This window comes from Eubalaena glacialis, chromosome 17 (assembly GCF_028564815.1).
Source record: "Eubalaena glacialis isolate mEubGla1 chromosome 17, mEubGla1.1.hap2.+ XY, whole genome shotgun sequence".
NCBI lineage: Eukaryota > Metazoa > Chordata > Mammalia > Artiodactyla > Balaenidae > Eubalaena > Eubalaena glacialis.
The window spans coordinates 43888033-43907242 of record NC_083732.1 but is presented as its reverse complement, the minus strand read 5'-3'; positions in this window follow the sequence as shown (position 1 = coordinate 43907242).

Genomic DNA, 19210 nt, shown 5'->3' with positions numbered 1-19210 from the left:
TTAGGAGTTGTGGCACACAGGCTCAGTAGTTGTGGTGCATGGGCTTATTTGCTCCATGGCATGTGAGATCTTCCTGGACCTGGGATTGAACCCGTGTCCCCTGCATTGGCAGGTGGACTCTTAACCACTGCACCACCAGGGAAGTCCCCACATCAACTATATTTTGATAAAAATTACATAGAGTAGAGGGCTCCCTACAGTATTACTAGATCAGTTCTCCTTTACATTTGAGGGTAAGGTAAAATGAGAAGCCTGTTTGTCAATACCACCCCCTTATACTGAAAGTACACTTGTTTGGAGAAAAAGAGCATGTGGCCTTTTGCTATACAGCTTTATGAGCACAGAAAAGACACCTGAGTCCAAGGGCAGGGTGAGATCTGGGAAGGCATGAGCATCCTACCTCTTCAACCCAGTCCCAATTTCTCTATAAGAAGAGGTTGAACCAGTTACCTCCTAAGTGCATGCATTAGATTCATGGGAATGTTTTTATTAAACATGCAGAGTTCCTGGCCCAACTTCTACATATTAAAAATAGTTGTACGGTCTTGAGCAGTTATTGAAATTTTCTATGTTTCAGTAACCTCATCTGAAAAATGAAGATAACAATAGTACCTGTTAATTGGTTTGTTTGAGGACTATAAGGATTTTGTCTTGTTTTTCTTCTTCAAATGACTATTTTTGTATAAAATTCCTTATGAGCTATTAAGTTTTAAAAATAGACTTAAATTTTTTGTCATCATTTATTTCATTTAAACTTTGAAAAGTAGAGACTTTCCTATTTCATCATTTACTTACATATGACATTGAGACTGTTGGTTTTCTTCCTCTGTCTAGCATTCTAAATGTTAAATACAAATCAGAGATATCTTTAAAAGCTGTTTTAAGAAAATTCATAGTCAAGTGGCAGTTCCCTCAGGACTAGCCTCCCTTCTCACTGTCACACCTCAGATCTGTGCTGTATTTCTAGCAAAGCCAGCCTCTGGGTAATCACGGGTCAGGCAGTACAATTTGACCTGTGCACGACTGAAATGTATTCCTAAGAAGTAATAGGTAATTCGACCTAATTTGGCTTGAGCCTCTCATCAGCTGAGATGAGATTACCAGAGAACAATTATAGAGGGTGATTTGATGCTTCTGACCTACAGTCAGCTGGAGACTGGAGTTGGATCATCTCACCTATGAAATTTCCCTGAGGGCTTCCAGATGATGATTTTAAATGCTAATTACTACATGTAGTCAATGCTCTGATAAAATTGAGAACATTTTGATTTATGATGTATATTAAGTAAGAGAAAGAACAAAACCCAGTAGATTTAAAAGATGTAAACATACTCAGAAGGTTTTGGCACAAAAAGAAAACTGCAAAGACCCTTTTTTCAATAGTCATATTCATTTCAGCTCAGAAACATTTTCTACTTATTACTGTCAATGATACCACTGTAGAAGTTGACCCAATTCTTTCCAAATCTGCAGTTTTTCTTTTTTGTTAAGTATATATATATACATATACATATATATATGTATATATATATATATCTTCTCCAGCTTGCCAACAATTCTGGCACAGTGAGAAGTAGGACTGGCTCCTATATAGGAGATTTGAGCGTTTAAGGTGGTCCAATTCTGGGATAAATAGAATTTGAAAGGCAGGGCCAGTCCATGGATCTTCTTCCTGAATCTACCTAGCTGAAAGCATGTCAAAGAGGATTTACAGAGAGAGACCAGGACCTTCTAGCCACAGATTCACCCTACCCTAAATCTGACCCTTTAGATCGTATATTCAAATATCAGAGATGTGACATAAGCCTAGGCATGTGTGTCAAGACAAATAGGATTCAATGAAACTCTGACCATTTTTGCCCTGTTAAAGTGCTCAATTACTTAACATCTATAAATTTCAGCTTCTGTAAAAATGGAGATTATAGCACTAATTCTTCATTCAGTTGTTACAAACACTAAATGAGTTAAGTGCCTAACACAAGGTGAGTACTCAATGCATACAAATAAAACCATTCTTCCTTTAATAAGAGTCAGGGTACCTGGGTTTGAGTTTTGGTTTTGCCATTATGTATTCTCGAACAATAACAGTTCAACCTCTAGGTTTCATTTTTGTCATCTTCAAAATGAGATGGCAAAACTACATTAGAGTTTTTCAAACTGTTTTAAGGAACTGTTATATTCCACAAAAATGCCTCAGAGGATATGACTCAGGTTTATCGTTCAAAAAAATTTTTTAAACTGAAATAGAGACACATGCATATGTATGTGGGATATATATCCATATTTTACCATGTTGATGGAACCTAATATTGTGTAAATGTTCTGTTTTGAACTTGTAAAATTGATTTACCTGGTGTCCATTTCAATTAGTGGGGGTTCCCATTAAGTGGTATCTGAAATAAAGGATTCATTACACTACTAAAGCATTTTGAATGCCACAGAGCTAATGATCTCAGAGGATCCATTGAGTTTATGTTCCCAAATAACTGGTTTTCTTAAGTTCAACCGAATAAAAACAAATACAAATGTTCCTTACCATTCCCTTGACGTGCTAGATGTCTCAGTGTACTGTGCATTTGAAAGTCAGCATCGTTAACATCTCTCCCAGATGTAAAAGAAATGCTCCCTTGCATCACTTTGGATGGTTGTTTAGCTATTTAGTCACAAAGAATATATGTAACATGACAATTAATGCAGCAACACTTTCCCAATTAGAAATCTGAGGTAACTAAGGATTGCATATGTTCCTTCCTGCATTATTCAAAAATAATAATAACCTGGTGATGACAGTCATCGCTGCTCTATGGAAACCCCAGTCTGAGTTTCAGAGTAGGATTTATTTTGAAGAATGCTCTGGCCCAGGCTTTCTGGGTGATATGGATTACTGTCATTTCCATGTACACATGAAAAACAAAGACTATAGAACTGTAACTATAAACTCTGTTTTAGAACAATTTACATGTACCCAGCCAGTTGCTTAACTAGTACAAAAGAAAACAGAATTGTCATTGTTTTTTAGTGGAAATTCTTTAAGAATGAAGTTAGTCTTTCTCTTAGGGACTATTTTCATAAATCAATCTCTGGTTGAGTCCCTATGGAAAACATATTGCATTTATGATTTTTTTTCTATGTCTTTTTGTTTGAAGACAAATGTGATTGATTTTATAAGACCAATTGTTTGATCAGATTAGTTTATTGAATTAGCCTTTTAAGATCACTATGATTTATTTGTTTTCTATGAAGTATTTATTTAAGTATTGTATTGTTGCTTATCCTTGTAAAATTTTGGAAGATTGAAGAAGGTATGTTAGTATACAAGTTAACATTTAATTATGACCTTGGATAAAGGCTATATAAATTATATGAGAAAAACACAATTAATTTTTACACTTAATAGGCACATCATGGCCCTTTAAAAGTAGTTGATACAGAAGGAAACAAGATGAATTGTATTACGTACTGGCCTATGTTCAATAAAGTGAAATGTGTGAAGGGGTATTGAGTTCCCCAATTTAAAAGCAATATGCATTTTTTCCATTGCTTAGGTTTACATTTAAGCCAACAAAATCCTCCACTGACCTAAAAGGTAATCATTCTGGTTCAAAGGCCAAGGAAATCAAATTTAGTTTCAATCAGATATTCATTAAGATTAAGCTAGTTACAGTGTATATTATAAAGAACTTCTCCATATTGTGTTTAGAAGGTAAAGATTAAGAATTTTAATTTGTACTTCTTTGGAAGGAAAGCTCTCTTCCAAGATTTAAGTTTGGCTTTTAAAAATATTTTGAGGATGCATTATGTACAAATGTAGGGACTACTTGCATTAAGTATTTGTTTCAAAGAGACAGAATGAAGTCTGTCATGATCCCTGCTACATTTCCTCTCTTTTGCACAGACCTAATTCTTAGGACACATTCATTCATGCTTGCTGAATGAATAGGGAGAACTGACTGAGCAGAGTGGCATGGCAGCAGAGTGGCGAAGGGCATGAATTTGAAAGACAGAGGAGCACTGTAGACATTCTCACTGTACCAGTATCAGCTCTGTGACTTTAACTAAATGGCTTAACTTTTCTGAGTTCAGGTTACTCATTTGTAAAATGAGGATGATAATGCCTATTCAGATAATCATTGTGAGAATTAAAGAAATAACCACAGCAAAAATGTTAGCAAGTGCCTGGCAAGTAACAAATACTTCATAAATGGTAGTTCTCACCATTCCCAGAAGGCTTTCCAAGTAATGATGTTTCCAAGAATTTTTATGTTTTCTTATTTCCTAGTACATTTTGTATCATAAAATTTCAAAAATGAACTAGTCTCACTCTCCCAGATATATCAATAGAAATTTTCTCCTTTCATTTTTGAACGGATATAATTCTCTCTTTTCATTTTCAAAACTCTGCTGTCGATGCATATCTAATAATATAATGATGTTAGTTAAATACTAGATACTCCTAATTCCACAAGCTTTCAAGTTTTCCTAAGATATGAGGATCATTTGCAACACTTAACTCATTCAAGCCAATAAATATTTCCAAAGATATATCAAACACAGTATGTATCAAAATATGTAAACAAACTCACAAATCTAGAATGCACTATGCAATCATGTGACAAGTCTGCTCAGCTGTTGATCCAATACTAGCTGTTCTCTGCCTCTGAGTATATGGTAAATTCTGGAATGGACAGGGGAAGAATTGAAGGACAGTAATATTCTAGGGAAAAATGAGGTAGAAGAATTGGTTCTGCAAAAGATGCTGAAGATACAGCCATTCTCTCCCCAGTTTCTCCCACATTAGACCTTGCCAGGAATTTCCTCTGTGAGACATATGAGGTCGCAATAGCCACAGTTTTTGTTTTTGGTTTTTTTTTGCATGGCTTGCAGGATCTTTGTTCCCTGACCAGGAACTGAACCCAGGCCAACACAGTGAAAACGCTGAGTCCTAACCACTGGACCACCAGGGAATTCCCCACAATAGGCCCAGTTGTTGAGAAGACTTCCAAGGATGATGAACAAAGCACAGTATCAGAATCTCCAACTATAGCTACATAAGACAGGCATGGCCACATTGTGAAAACAACATTATTTTAAAGAGAAGTAACCTACTTGGGGTGACCATCCATCTCAGTTTACCCAGAACCATCTTGGTTTTAGTACTGAAAGTTCTACCTCCGTTGAACCCCTCATTTCCAAAGAAAACCAGAACAGTCACTGCCCTCCACATGTTTCTGCCTAGACCTGCCTTTCAACATGACCACAGAATATTGGGCCTACCTCTTTCCAATCATGTTTGCTCTTGACTGAAACGTTCACATACAACATAGATTAGGGCAGATATATATTGGGTTGGCCAAAAAGTTCCTTCGTTTTTAAGTAAAAATAAAAGACACATTTTTCATTTTCACTAAGATCTTTATTGAACTACGTATTCACTGTTTTGTTCCACAACCTTCTGCCATTTTTCAGGCAACTTCATAATTCCATCTTCCCCAAAAGTTTCATCTTTTTGAGCAAAGAACTGTTCCAGGTGCCTTTTACAGTCTTCCAGGAAATTGATATTTTTTCCATTAAGAGAATTTTGTAAAGACTAAAATAAATGGAAATCCGAAGGTGCAATGTCTGGTGAATATGGCTGATGAATCAGAACTTCCCAGCCAACCTGTAACAGTTTTTGCCTGGTCATCAAAAAAACATGCAGTCTTGCTTTATCCTGATGGAAGATATGCGTTTTCTTTTGACTAATTCCAGATGCTTTTCATCGAGTGCTTCTTTCAGTTGGTCTAATTGGGAGCAGTACTTGGTGGAATTAATCATTTGGTTTTCTGGAAGGAGCTCATAATACAGGTCTCCCTTCCAATCTCACCATATACACAACATGACCTTCTTTGGATGAAGACCGGCCTTTGGCATGGTTGGGAGTGGTTCATTTCGCTTGCCCCACGATCTCTTCCATTCCACATTATTGTACAGTCCACTTTTCATCACCTGTCACAATTTGTTTTAAAAAATGGAACGTTTTTGTTACGTTTAAGTAGAGAATCACATACAGTCAAGAAGGTTTTTTTCACTAATATGGAAACCAAACATCAAAGCAATTAACATAAACAAGCTGGTGCAAATGATTTTCAACACTTGATTTGGATATACTGAGTATGTCGGCTATCTTCCGTGTGGTATAAAGTTGATCGTTCTCAATTAATGTCTCAATTTGATTGCTATCAACTTGAACTGGTCTACCCAACCATGGAGCATCATCCAGTGAGAAATCTCCAGCACGAAACTTCGCAAACCACTTTTGACACGTTTGATCAGTCACCGCACCTTCTCCATACACTGCACAAATATTTTTTTGCCTTTCAGTTGTGTTTTTACCTTTCTTGAAATAATAAAGCATAACATGCTGAAAATGTTGCTTTTTTCCGCTTTCAATATTAAAATGGCTACACAAAAATTCACCAATTTTGATGTTTTTTTTAAATGCATGCTAATATGACAGCTGTCACAATACACTCTAACAAAATTGTTTTGAATGAGGTTAAAGACAACTAAAGTGCTACTAGAGCCACCTTATGGAATAAACCAAGTGAAAGTTTTGGCCAACCCAATACACACAGGAGTGTGAGTTTGTGGTTGTGAATTTTGATAGCGTGATGGAAGAAAGGGACTTACTTGAAATTTTAGGAAAGCAGACTCTTGCAGATTCACAATACAGGTAGGAAAATGGTCTGATCTGAACCACATTTTCCACTCATAGGAAGTACACTCAGGAACACATTGAAGAACCGAAGATATACTTTTGTGTGTGTGCAGGCACATGTGACACTTTACCTAAAGTGCATTTTTACATTATAGGTACAAAATAAATGCATTATGGCACAAATGTGATATTTAAAGTACATTACTAAATTAGCCCTGAGCTCTGGGCCAAATCTGCTGACTAAACATGTTGCTTATTGCCAGTTAAATGATTTAGTGGCAAAGCCTTTGTCTTTGTGAATGAAATCTTTTTTTTTTTTTTTACATCTTTATTGGAGTATAACTGCTTTACAATGTTGTGTTAGTTTCTGCTGTATAACAAAGTGAATCCGCTATATGTATACATATATACCCATATCCCTGCCCTCTTGCAGCTCCCTCCCACCCTCCTTATCCCACCCCTCTAGGTGGTCACAAAGCACCGAGCTGATCTCCCTGGCTATGCAGCTGCTTCCCACTAGCTATCTATTTTACATTACGTTTGGCAGTGTATATATATCAATGTTACTCTCTCACTTTGTCCCAGCTTCCCCTTCTTGGTTGAAATCTGTGTACAATTTCCTTACAAAGAGGATAGAATTAACTTGAAGATGAATCTTTGACCAAAAAACATCTGGAGAAATTACAGAGACTAGTGAGTAAACACGTAAGGCTCAGATGTGGAGTCAAGAAACTAATGAATCGGATTTCTTAGTTGCATAATGATCAGACACCATCCTGTGAAGGGGGTTAAGTGGATGTTGGCCCTGCTTTTAACAAACTGGACCCAATTTTAGTTTCACACCGTTCTTTTCCGAAGATTGTCTTCATTCTTATATGCTTGTAATTTTGTTGTGTGTAATATCACTCAAGAATGTTAATGGACTCTCATTACTAGAACCACATTTTGGAGATGTGATTTAGCATGTAACACTGAGCTGAAGAAATTTGATTATAAGGTACCCTAGAATAATTCGGTCAATCAATTATGTCTAAATTGTGTTCAGTATAAAGCTCCAAATTTATACACAATGCATACAAATCATTTCCAGTAAGCTTAATACAAATGTAAAATATTAATGATTTTGGTGGAAGGTTACTCATTTTCATATGGTTGGGACCCTCTTGAAGAATACACAGATTTATATATGCCATGCTCTTTAGTGATATTGTCTTTCTGAATGAGGATTTATATAAGATGACAGGGCTCTGGGAGTTTTCTGACTCAAATGCCAGTGGTATAAAACTCTCTTTTGGAGAGAAAATGTTAGTTACCATGCAATATTTATTTTGCACTTTCCAAAATTCTGAAAAATCTGTGCAACATACTAGAAACACAGGAGGTAACAGGAGGCAAATTTCTCAAAGCAAAACGACCATACATAAAATACACTGTGAGATAAGCTTCATTTCTTTATTTATTTTAAAAGTGTATATAAAGCATCTATTAAATGCTTAGTACAGTACAAAACACCGAGGATGATCAGGAAATATTTTTGCCCTAAACAGTTTGTGTTCTTGTAGAGAAGATGGAATATTTTTTGATGATAAATTAATAAAAAAACATGAATTAGTTACTATGAGAATTGAGATGTTAGATCTTCCTTCCTTCCCTTTTTTATTCCTCCCTCCCTCCCTTCTTTCCTTCCTTCCTTCCTTTCTCCCATTTTCCTCTTCAGGGTTTTGGGGAAGATTTACTAGAAAGAGTTTCAGTTTTGTGATGGTAAGATAATGTTATATATGTATTTAAAAATTCAGAGAAAAAAGCTATTTAATGAAAATAAGTCTCAAGTTTCTTTCCCTAGAAACACCTCATTTTTGCCAGTTATTTTTGTGTATCTCTTCAGATACTCAATGCATGGGCAAACGTTTGTACATATTTCCTCTTTTTCTTTTTACATAAATAGAAGCATCACATATACACTGCTTTGCCCTTGCTTTTTAAAAATTTAATATATTTTAAAACTTTAAGTATATTTAATTAGTGTAATTTTAGTACAGGGAAATGTCTTTTTGTCATATGTGCTGCAAATATTTTCCCAGTTTGTCATCTGTCTCTTGACTTTGTTTAGGTATTTTTATCACGCAGAATTTAAAATAGTTTATTGGGTCAAATTTATCAATTTTTAAATGACTTCTATTTGGGGCATTTTGTTTGTTTTTGTAAAGTGTTCTCAAAAATCAATCAATCAATCAATCATCAATCAATCAATCAATCTTCCTGTGTGTTCTTCAAATGCTTTTACCGTTTTGATTTTGTTTCCATTAAACCTCTCCTCCATCTAGAATTCATTTTGGTATATCACTTCCATTTAACCCAGTTAGCCACTGGACTCAACACCAATTTTGGAATATCTGATCTCTCTTTTCTCCACTGATATGAAGTGCCAAAAATGGTAGTTTTGGAATTTTCAGGTAAGGAAAGGATAAAACTTCAGGCAGGTGGAATAATATGAGGCAAGGAAGTCTATACCACCTTCTGACCCGTCAACCTATTTCGTCTTCTCTATTTTAACTTTTCAGAGAAACCTCCTCTGAAAATAGCCACCACTGTCACCACCCCTGCCACCACAGCACTCACTCACCACAGTCCTCACTATCTACCAGACATGGTGGAAACATTTCCCAGGTGTTATGACACTCGGTTCTCACACTAGCTACATAAAGTAACAGTGTTCAGTTTGGAGGTGAGGAAGCTGAGGGAGTGAAAGACTAAGTAACTTTACCAAGACCACACAGTTCAGTAGATATTGCAACATAGGTCTGAGCTAACTAGGCAGATTCTGGTTGAGTATCTGCAACATAATAAAATAATCAACAATTTAGTTCATGTTACATAAGGGAAAAGATGAAAAACAGGGCTAATAAACTGGAAGGAAATAAAAATATCAAGGAATTTGACATCTCCAAAATGGAAGAGTGGTATAGTAAGAGCTGAAGATGAGGGTTACAGTCAAAATGTGAGGTGGAGTAATTCCCAGTGCTGACAGGATTCAGAGTTTGGTAACAGGCAAAGATGAATCTCAGTAGACATGAAGGTTATTGAATAAGAAAGATTCAGGCATTGGAGGTTTCTTTGAACGATGGGTCATTAAAAGAAACTGTGAAGTTCCCCAGATTACCGCTATAAAGGAGGAAGATTCTGAGTCAGAGAACTGACAGGGGCAGGGAGGTCAAGAATGAGGATATAGCCTGATGGCAATTGCCTTGAAGGTAGATGAACAGATATACCTGTGGATAGAGGGGAAAATATTCAAGATAAATTGTTTAATGAATTAAGCACTTCACTGGAGAAAATTATGTGTAAATAGATATAGGTACATAATGTGAGGACCACTGCAAATTTAATAAACATATTTAAACATCTTTGCAGTGTCAACATTGATAATTTATTCATCCCAAATAAGACCAGGGTTCGAGTAATGTTTTTACTTGTTTTTTGTTGCTTGTCACCAGATTATTATTAATTTTTTCATATATTGTGACAATGTTTAAAGTATCCTTCCTCAATGTGGTAGTTTTAAAACATGTACGAGTCTAATACCTCTCCCTTTGAATTTGACCTGGTGTTAATGACTCGCTCTTAATGAATATAAGGTGTTGTATGACTTCTGAGGCCAAGCTGTAGGAGATACAGCTTCCACCTGATTTGCTTTCTTTCTTGGGATGATTGCTCTTAGAACCTAGCTGCCATGCTTTAAACTCAGGCCACACACAAAGGGTACATCAAGGTGTTCCAGCTGACAGCCTCAGCTAAGGCCCCAGCTGTCAGCCAGCGTCAACTCCCTAATATGACTGAGGAAGCCATTTAGATGACTCTACCTCCATAAATCTCCTGACTGCAACCACATTAGAGACCCTAAATGAGAAACATCTAGCTGAGCTGAGTCAATCGCATGACTGTTATAGAAAATAATAATAAATGATTATTGTTGTTTTATACCACTAAAGTTTGGGGTGCTTTCTCTGTAGTTATAACCAGAACAATAAATGATTGAACTAAACTTCACAGCTACACTATCAATAATTATTTACACATAACTTATGTTTTATTGATTTATTTGATTGATCATATACCCTATGTTATACTTTTCCTTGTATTCTTTTTTCATTCTGCTGGAATACATACTAAAGTTTTTTTTCCTCCCAGAATGAATTCTGTGTCCTTGCATGTCTGAAAAATACTTGGAATGGTAGTTTGACCTTTTATTAAATTCTAGACTCAGAATTATTTTCTCTCTTCTTTTACTAGCATACAGTTTGATAGATGAGAGTTCTGATTCCAATGTTATTCCTACTCCAGGGTAACTAATATGTTTCCTTTTGTTTTTGTTAAGCCTTGGCATTTGGAAAATTCACCAGGACATGTAAATATCTTCCTTCTGCTTGGCATGCTCTTCTCCCAGATCTTTCCACGGCTAACACTTTCTTGCTATTCAGATCTTATAGCAAATGTTACTTCCTCAGAGATACCTTCATTGACATCCTTGTATAAAGTAGCTTCATACAGTTATTGTCTCATTACCCATATGACTTTCTTCAAAGAATTTATTGGTTTTTAATTTTTGCTATATTTGTTAATTCATTAATTTGTTTCTTTTCTTTAACATATAAGATCCAAAAAGGCAGAATTTGGCCTTTCCTCTTTATGGCTGTATCTCTAATATATCTAGCATATAGTAAATATTGAATAAAATATTTGATAAAGAATGAGTGGATGTATTTGCTTTATTTCATTTTACTACTAGATACCCAGTAAGCTTTTCAATATGAAGACTTGAATCTTTTTTACCTCATCCTTTTTTAAAAAACTATTTATCTTTTGATTGTTTAAATTTCTCATTCCTCTTCTCTCCTAGAACAGAAATATTAGATACACTGGAATTCTCCTCCATATCTCCTAAAAGATTTTCTTCATATTTTTCATTTCTTTTACCCTTACATATGCACTAAAATATTTTCCTGTATTTATTCATTTATTTACTCAAGAGGAATTCCTTTTTTATTGAAATAAAGTTGATGTACAATATTATGTTAGTTTCAAGTATCAAATCACATTAGTGATTTAGCATTTGCATACATTATGAAATGACCACGTAAGTCTAGTAACCATCTGTCCCCATACAAAATTATTACAGTATTATTGACCATATTCCTTTTGCTGTGTATTTTATCCCCATGGCATATTTATTTTATAACTAAAATAGTTTATTAATTTACATTCTTTAGCAATGTCCATTCACTTATTCAGCCCTTTTATTAATTTTTAACATTTTTAGCAGATATGCTTAATTTCCAAAAATCCTTCCATGACTCGGTAGGTGAAAGAATATGTTGATTAGTTCAATTAATTGGGTTATGTTTCCTCCAAAGTTGTGTCACTCTGTCCCCCAATTTCATCTACTTTCCCACATATACTTTAAATTCCATTTGTCTGAGAATGATACTCAATGTTCTATATCAACAGATGTAGATATATAGATTCAGATATAGACACCTAGTAAGATGACCGTTAAAATTTTAACAAACATTTGAACTCATGTTTTTTTCTGTCAACATTGATCAATTTTATTAACCCCTACAACTTCTCTCCTAGATAAGACAAGAATTTGAGTATGTTTTAATATTTTGCAGCACTGCTATAAATGTACTCTTTTAAAAGCTTCTTCAGCCACTTAAATGGGATGTTGGGAGGGAGAGGGGGTGAAAAAATAACTATCTTTATTTAGACACTACAGCTTCCAGACCTTCACTAATATTTTCAGTTTACTCAGCCTTCATCTGTCTTAAATTTATTTCAATCCATTTTCTGTCCCCAGCAGTCTATTGAGACTGCTCTTCCTACCATCCCCATTGACCAACTAATCATCAAAATCTGGGTTGATTTTCTATTCTCCAATTGGTGTGCAATCGGAAAACCCTTCCTACTTTTAAAAAACTCTTCTCTCTCGAGGATTTTGTGGCACTATTTTCTTTTAATTTTTTCCTAGCCTTTCTATTTGTATTTTACCGACTCTTCCTGCCCATTACTTAATTCTTTGATGCTACCATGGAACATATCCTAATTCCTCTGCTGATGAGTCACTGAATCTATTCAACTCTCTTCACTGATTTGCAAATAAACCCTGCCCTGCCCAGGGTAGTCTTTTCAAAGTCTCCCAAGCCTGTCATGTGTATTCCATACTCAGCATGGCTTATATTATGCATTCCACATGACATACCTGCCACCTTGACTAGCTTTCTTAATCTTATCCATCCTTCAAACTTTTTGAGGCCAATTCTCTCTCTTCTATGAGGTGTTTCCTGGAAATTTCAAAAGCAATTTCTTCTTTGAATTCTTTAACTTCTCTAGCTGAATATTCATTTTTTATTTACCATAAACTCTCATTTATTATTAATTAACTCTAAACTTATATTCCACTTCCTTGGTTAATTTCTTCAGGAGCAGAGTTTGTCTTACATTTAAAAACTTTTTTTCCCCCCACACATAATCTTGTAATATGTACACAGAAAGCACTAACATTGACATTGAAATAATAAACAAGAAATCAATTGATCTATAATTAGCACTAATTATTTTTTGGCCAGGAAAAAAACAGTGAAAATATTGGAGTTAGGATTAGGTCTGCCTTTGAATATCACTTTGAAAAGTGATAACATTTTTTTTTATAACGACCTAGTAGAAAAAGCACATTAGCCTAGTTAACAGGGTTTTAAATAGTTAGCACCTGGGTGGGTTTTTGTTGTTGTTGTTGTTGTTTTAGGTTCTCACTTTACTATGTAGCATTGGCGTATCAGAAACCTTTTCTGCTTCTCTGGCACAGCTGGCTCCAAGAGAGATGCCAATGACCCACAACTTACTGAGGATTTCATAGCTTCATAAAATCGTATGAGAAGTAAAACTCCTGTTAGGTCGTCTCCCTTAGATTATAATCTGTAAAAATATTGAATCACTAGGCTGTACACCTGAAACTAATATTATACTGTAAGTCAATTATACTCCAATTAAAAAAAAAGGATGTTTCCTGCTCTTCAGGAAATAATTTGCTATGAGAACTCATTGATTATGAGTATTATGTTTAAAAGAATCAAGAATTTTAAAACTTCTTTTATAAAATAGATAACTAATAAGAACTTACTGTATAGCACAGAGAACTCTACTCAATACTCTGTAATGACCTATATGGGAAGAAAATCTAAGAAAGAGTGGATATATGTATAACTGATTCACTTTGCTGTACAGCAGAAACTAACACAACATTGTAAATCAACTATACGCCAATAAAAATTAATTAAAAAAAACTTCTTTTAAAAGATTCTACTTCCTCAACTCATAAAACAAAGAACTCTTTGCAAAATAGCTTTCTAATTGATCTGACATCAATTTTTCTAACATATCTTTCTGTAATTTAAAAGTATTAAAATTGTGTTTATATATTATCAGATTAGATATTAAATGAGGGAATATTCATATAACTTCTAGAAACTATCTTTGTAAAAATAAAATTATGTTGTCATTGAACTGACCTCCATAATTTTTCAAGCTTCCTAAGATTATACAGTCCAGGCAGCAGAAGCATCTGGTTGTATATCTGGTTTGGAATCTGGACACAGATTCTAAAGGTGCTTAATAATGCTTGTAATAAAATGAGGGTTTTAAGAGAAAACTGCTAAACAAATAGGCATTTTCAAAACAACTTCTTCTACTTAAGTTTTCTACATTCGTTCTGTAGAATTGCTAAGAAAATTGTTTTGAATGAAAAAATATTTGTGTCAGAGTTTTCTTGGAGTTTGCATAATTGTACTTGTTCTTGTTTATGTTCATTTAACCAAACACTTGTTGCCAAGAATACAAGCTTTAGAGAGGTTATCACAAATTCTGGGAAGAAATCCTTTTTCTTTCTATAGTTATTACGACTCAGGAGAAATATCATTCTCTAGCAAGGTGATGTAATAGTGAGATATAGAGAGATATCATCATGCAAATATTTTTTGCTGCCTCAGTTCTTTGTAATGAGATGAATATAACTCAGGCCTCCTTAAAGCTGACCTTTCTTAAGCTAAGTTAGCAATATACATGTTGAAACCTCAGTTTCATCCTGTGTTATCAGGATGAAATATATTCCATATTTGCTTTAGTGATCTGAAAAATTCAGGTAAGGTTTTAAGCACCTAAATTGCCTTCAGTAATTTTCACTAGATTCTCTTAAAGTATTTCAAATATGCATGGCTTTCATTCACCAGAAAACACCGAACAAAATATAAATTTCTTTTTCATGATCCAGGGCCATCAATGTAAACAACAGTCTGTGTAAACAGAATGTTCATCATCTAAAATGGGTAGGTAAACTATGTCTCAGGGCCAAATCTCGTCCCCTGTCTGTTTTTATAAATAAAGTTTTATTGGAACACAGCCAAGCCCATTCATTTACACGTTGTCTATGACTGCTTGCACTCTATTCCAGCAAAGTCAAATAGTTGTGACAGAGCCTGCATGTGCCCTAAATCCCAAAATATTTACTATCTGGACCTTTACTTAAAAAAAGTTTGCAAGCCCTGACTGAAGACAGTTCTTTTTTATTGTTTCCTGTAATACTGGAAGTCATCTGCGGTAATTTCCTTTCCCACAGCCCCATTTATAGTCCAAAAAAGTGCTTTTAATTATCTCTTGTTTACTTTTTAAATATTTACCTTCTAAATGCCTTTTGAATTTTCCACTTTTCTCCATTTTTATTGTTAGCATCCTAGTCAATTCACCGTCATCTTCAACTCTACTACTATAATAACCTTCTCACTGATTTCCTGCTGCCAATCTTGCCCCAAGTAAATCTATTCTTTATACTGTAGCCAGAGTGATGGTTTTATTTTTTTTTAATTTTTAAATTTTATTTTATTTATTTTTTTATACAGCAGGTTCTTATTAGTTATCCATTTTATACATATTAGTGTATATATGTCAATCCCAATCTCCCAATTCATCACACCACCACCACAACCCCCTGCCACTTTCCCCCCTTGGTGTCCATACATTTGTTCTCTACATCTGTGTCTCAATTTCTTCCCTGCAAACCAGTTCATCTGTACCATTTTTCTAGGTTCCATATATATGCATTAATATATGATATTTGTTTTTCTTTTTCTGACTTACTCAGAGTGATGGTTTTAAAATACAGGTTTATTACCTCACTCTCACACTGAAAACCCTTCAATAGCTTCCCTATGTTCATTAGTATTAAAACAGTATCCATAACACTACATCTATTAGTTACATATTTTTCTGCACAATCTAATCCCAGCCTTTTTAGACCATCTCATCTTATTACTCTCCTCACAGTGGTCTTTCATTTCCTTAGCTTCTTCCTACCTCAGGGCCTTTGCATAAGCTGTATACTCTGTATGAAACATTTTTGTGTCCCTCATCTATGCCCTTATATTCCAAAACATTAGTTACCTTCTACACATCTTTGAAATCTCAGATAAATTTCTATTTTCTCAAGGAGGTTTTTTTTATGTTGTAAACTTTCAGACATCCCATAATTTTCCTCCCTAGTATTTATCACTATGTGAAAAAAAATTTGCATAATATTTACATTAGAATATGTCCACTGCCCTAGCCTATAAACTTCAGAATGGCAAGGACCAAGGCTTTCTCATTTTATTTCCAGCACCTGGCACCTAGTAGTGCCTGATAAATACCTGCTGACTGATTTCAGCTTTAAGCAGTGCCCTCTGCAGTTGCTTTGGTGCCTTTACCCCTTGTGGCAGGTTCTTTTAATTTGCCTGACTTCTTTCCATAGATTGTGTCTTCTTTCTTGCTGAGGCCTGGGATTTAAATTTGATATATCAGTATCTAAAAGAAGAATAAATAGGGAAGGCTAATAATTACCTGGGAGGAACTTCTGTGAGTAAAATCCATGAACATTTTGAGGTTTATTTGTGCATTCTTTGGAAGTTACTCATAGAACATTTTTTGCAGGTTCCCAGTGATTTCTCCATTGCTGAGTATTTTGGAAATAAATATCCAGATAAATCAATTGCTACTTTAATATTATGCCACAATCACTTTTGCCTCCCTAATCCAAAAGCAAATGAAGAGGTTTCTCATGTCTTTTCATACTATATCTGAAAGAGAGAAGCCCACCCATAAGCGTACTTCCCAAGGCTTGCATTTCCGAGCCAATATATTAGCCTTCATGGTGTTATGAGTGTTTCTGTAGCAGATGATGGAGTCAAACTATGTGTCTTCATAGACCCTTGATAATTAGAAAGACAAAGAGCACAAGTTTTCTGTTATGCTCTCATCTTACTGTGGAAACTGAAAAAATTAGAATAATAAAGCTTAGAAGGAACTTGAGGAATTTGTACATAAACCAATAGCTAAAAAACCTGTAGGGGACTGAGGTAAGAAAGAGTAAAAAAAAAAACCTGTGCTCTAGGCAAAAAAAATATTTATGCAAAATTAAAATACTATCTTTTCATTTTATCCACATTACTAAATCTTCAGATGTATTTCATAAGCAGAGAATCATCTAGTAACAACTCTTAAGCAAATATTCATTATGTTTACAAAAGAATTACCTAAACTATCTGAGACAGAGAATAGTCTGTCCCATTTTCAAACATTTTACAATTCTATAGTGAGGATTTTACACTATCTCTTGATAATCCATTTTAGAGAATATCACCCCCTCCCAAAGCTATGGTGTTCTTCCTTATGTCTAACATAATCTTTCTGGTTATAGTTTAATCTCATCCTTCTACCCTCAGCAGAGCAGAGAGCAGCTGGCAACATCCTCCTTCCTAATAATCTTTCACATAATTACAGGTGGTTAATCACCAACTCTTAGCTTTTCTTGTCTACACAAAATCAGCTCAGCATTCAAAAAAAATCTTTCCCTCCAGGGCATATATTTTTGTTCTATGATATTTTTATAGGCCACACTTGTCTCTTATTTATATTCTTAGTACACTTGTGCTTTCTTTAGTGTTTCTTTTTGTTCAATAGGCAATGTTATGGAAAACAAACCTCATGCAATGGCATATAAAAAGCTTACTTTAGGGTTACTGGTACTAAAAGTCAACCTAATTGCATTGATAACTAAGGCAGAACCAAAGAGAATTTGGCCTTGTTTTGACAAGTGAATGCTGATTTATTTAAAAATCTAATAATTCCGTGCAATTTTTACTTAGCACTGATAGTGAAAGTAAGAACGTTGAAGAAGATGATTATCATCCATCCTTTTAAGAGATCTGGCAAGAAGAGAAGGAAGTGAACTCTGAGAAAGAGAGAGAAGTAAGGGTAAGAGAAAATCATTTTAGATTGAAGAAGCTCAAGCAGAGTTTATAGGAAAAAAACAGGTAGAAAATAAGAAATAGAGAGAAAGTGAGAAAGTGAGTAACTGTTGAAATGAGCTCATAAAAGACACAGGACAGAGTGGAGTGAAGTGCAAAGGTGGAATTTAAGTGACTTAGACTTCTTTTTAAATAAGAAAAATTCTACCGTGTTGCTTTGATTGTATACTAATATACTCATTTTATCCTCTGATTTTATAAGCGTTCATTTAGATTGTTAACTTCTTGGCAATCTTTTGGGGATGAAAACAACGCCTTAGTTTTTCTTTTTGAAGTAGTTATTTACTACACTATTATGACAATGTCTCATAGATAATATCTGAACTAGACACGGGCTCTTTTTACTCTTCAAATCCCTTGGTTGACTTAGGCGTTAGACTACTTTTTATTTTATTGATGAGTTTTTTGATTGCTTCATACTTAAATCATTGTTTAATTGCATTAGCACTCAGTTTTAAAATCTAAATGGTTCTAATTAGCTTACAAATATAATTTTCCCTTTCTGAGCATTTAATTTTTTGTTATGATTTTTCTTTTATATCTTCCATATCTTTGCAATCCGTGACTTTCTTTGTTAAAACAATCAGGTTTCCCATAAACCCACCAAGATAAAATACCTGGGAGCAGTACCAGATTCCCCTATCTTTAGTTCCCCTCAAATGCAGCCTGCTATGTGAATAACAGCTTTTGGCAACCTCTTCCTTCAGGGATTCTTTTTATGGGTGATATCAAAGCAGAGAATGTGTTTTGGAGTAAACTGAAAAGCAAATCCATTTTCTTAAGATGGATTTTAATTTGGCAGATGGAACATTTTAATGTTTTTCACTTGAGGTTTGAGGAGAAAGGAAACAAAACACAGAGGAACATAGCAGGTATAGATTCTCTGGCTTCTCTACAAACGTGAGGTAGCACGTCCCTGAATTTTTTTTCCAACAGAAGTATTACAAAAGAAAGAAAAAAATTGTGAGAGGGTAAATGTTACCCAAGAAAATAGTAGCACTAAAGGCTCAAGTACCAGGCTTATGGAGTTTCTTTGCAGTACAGTTGCTTATCAGTGAAGCGTGTATGCAGTCTAATTAACATAATTGGAACTACTGTAATTATGCTATCATTTTGTTTACTT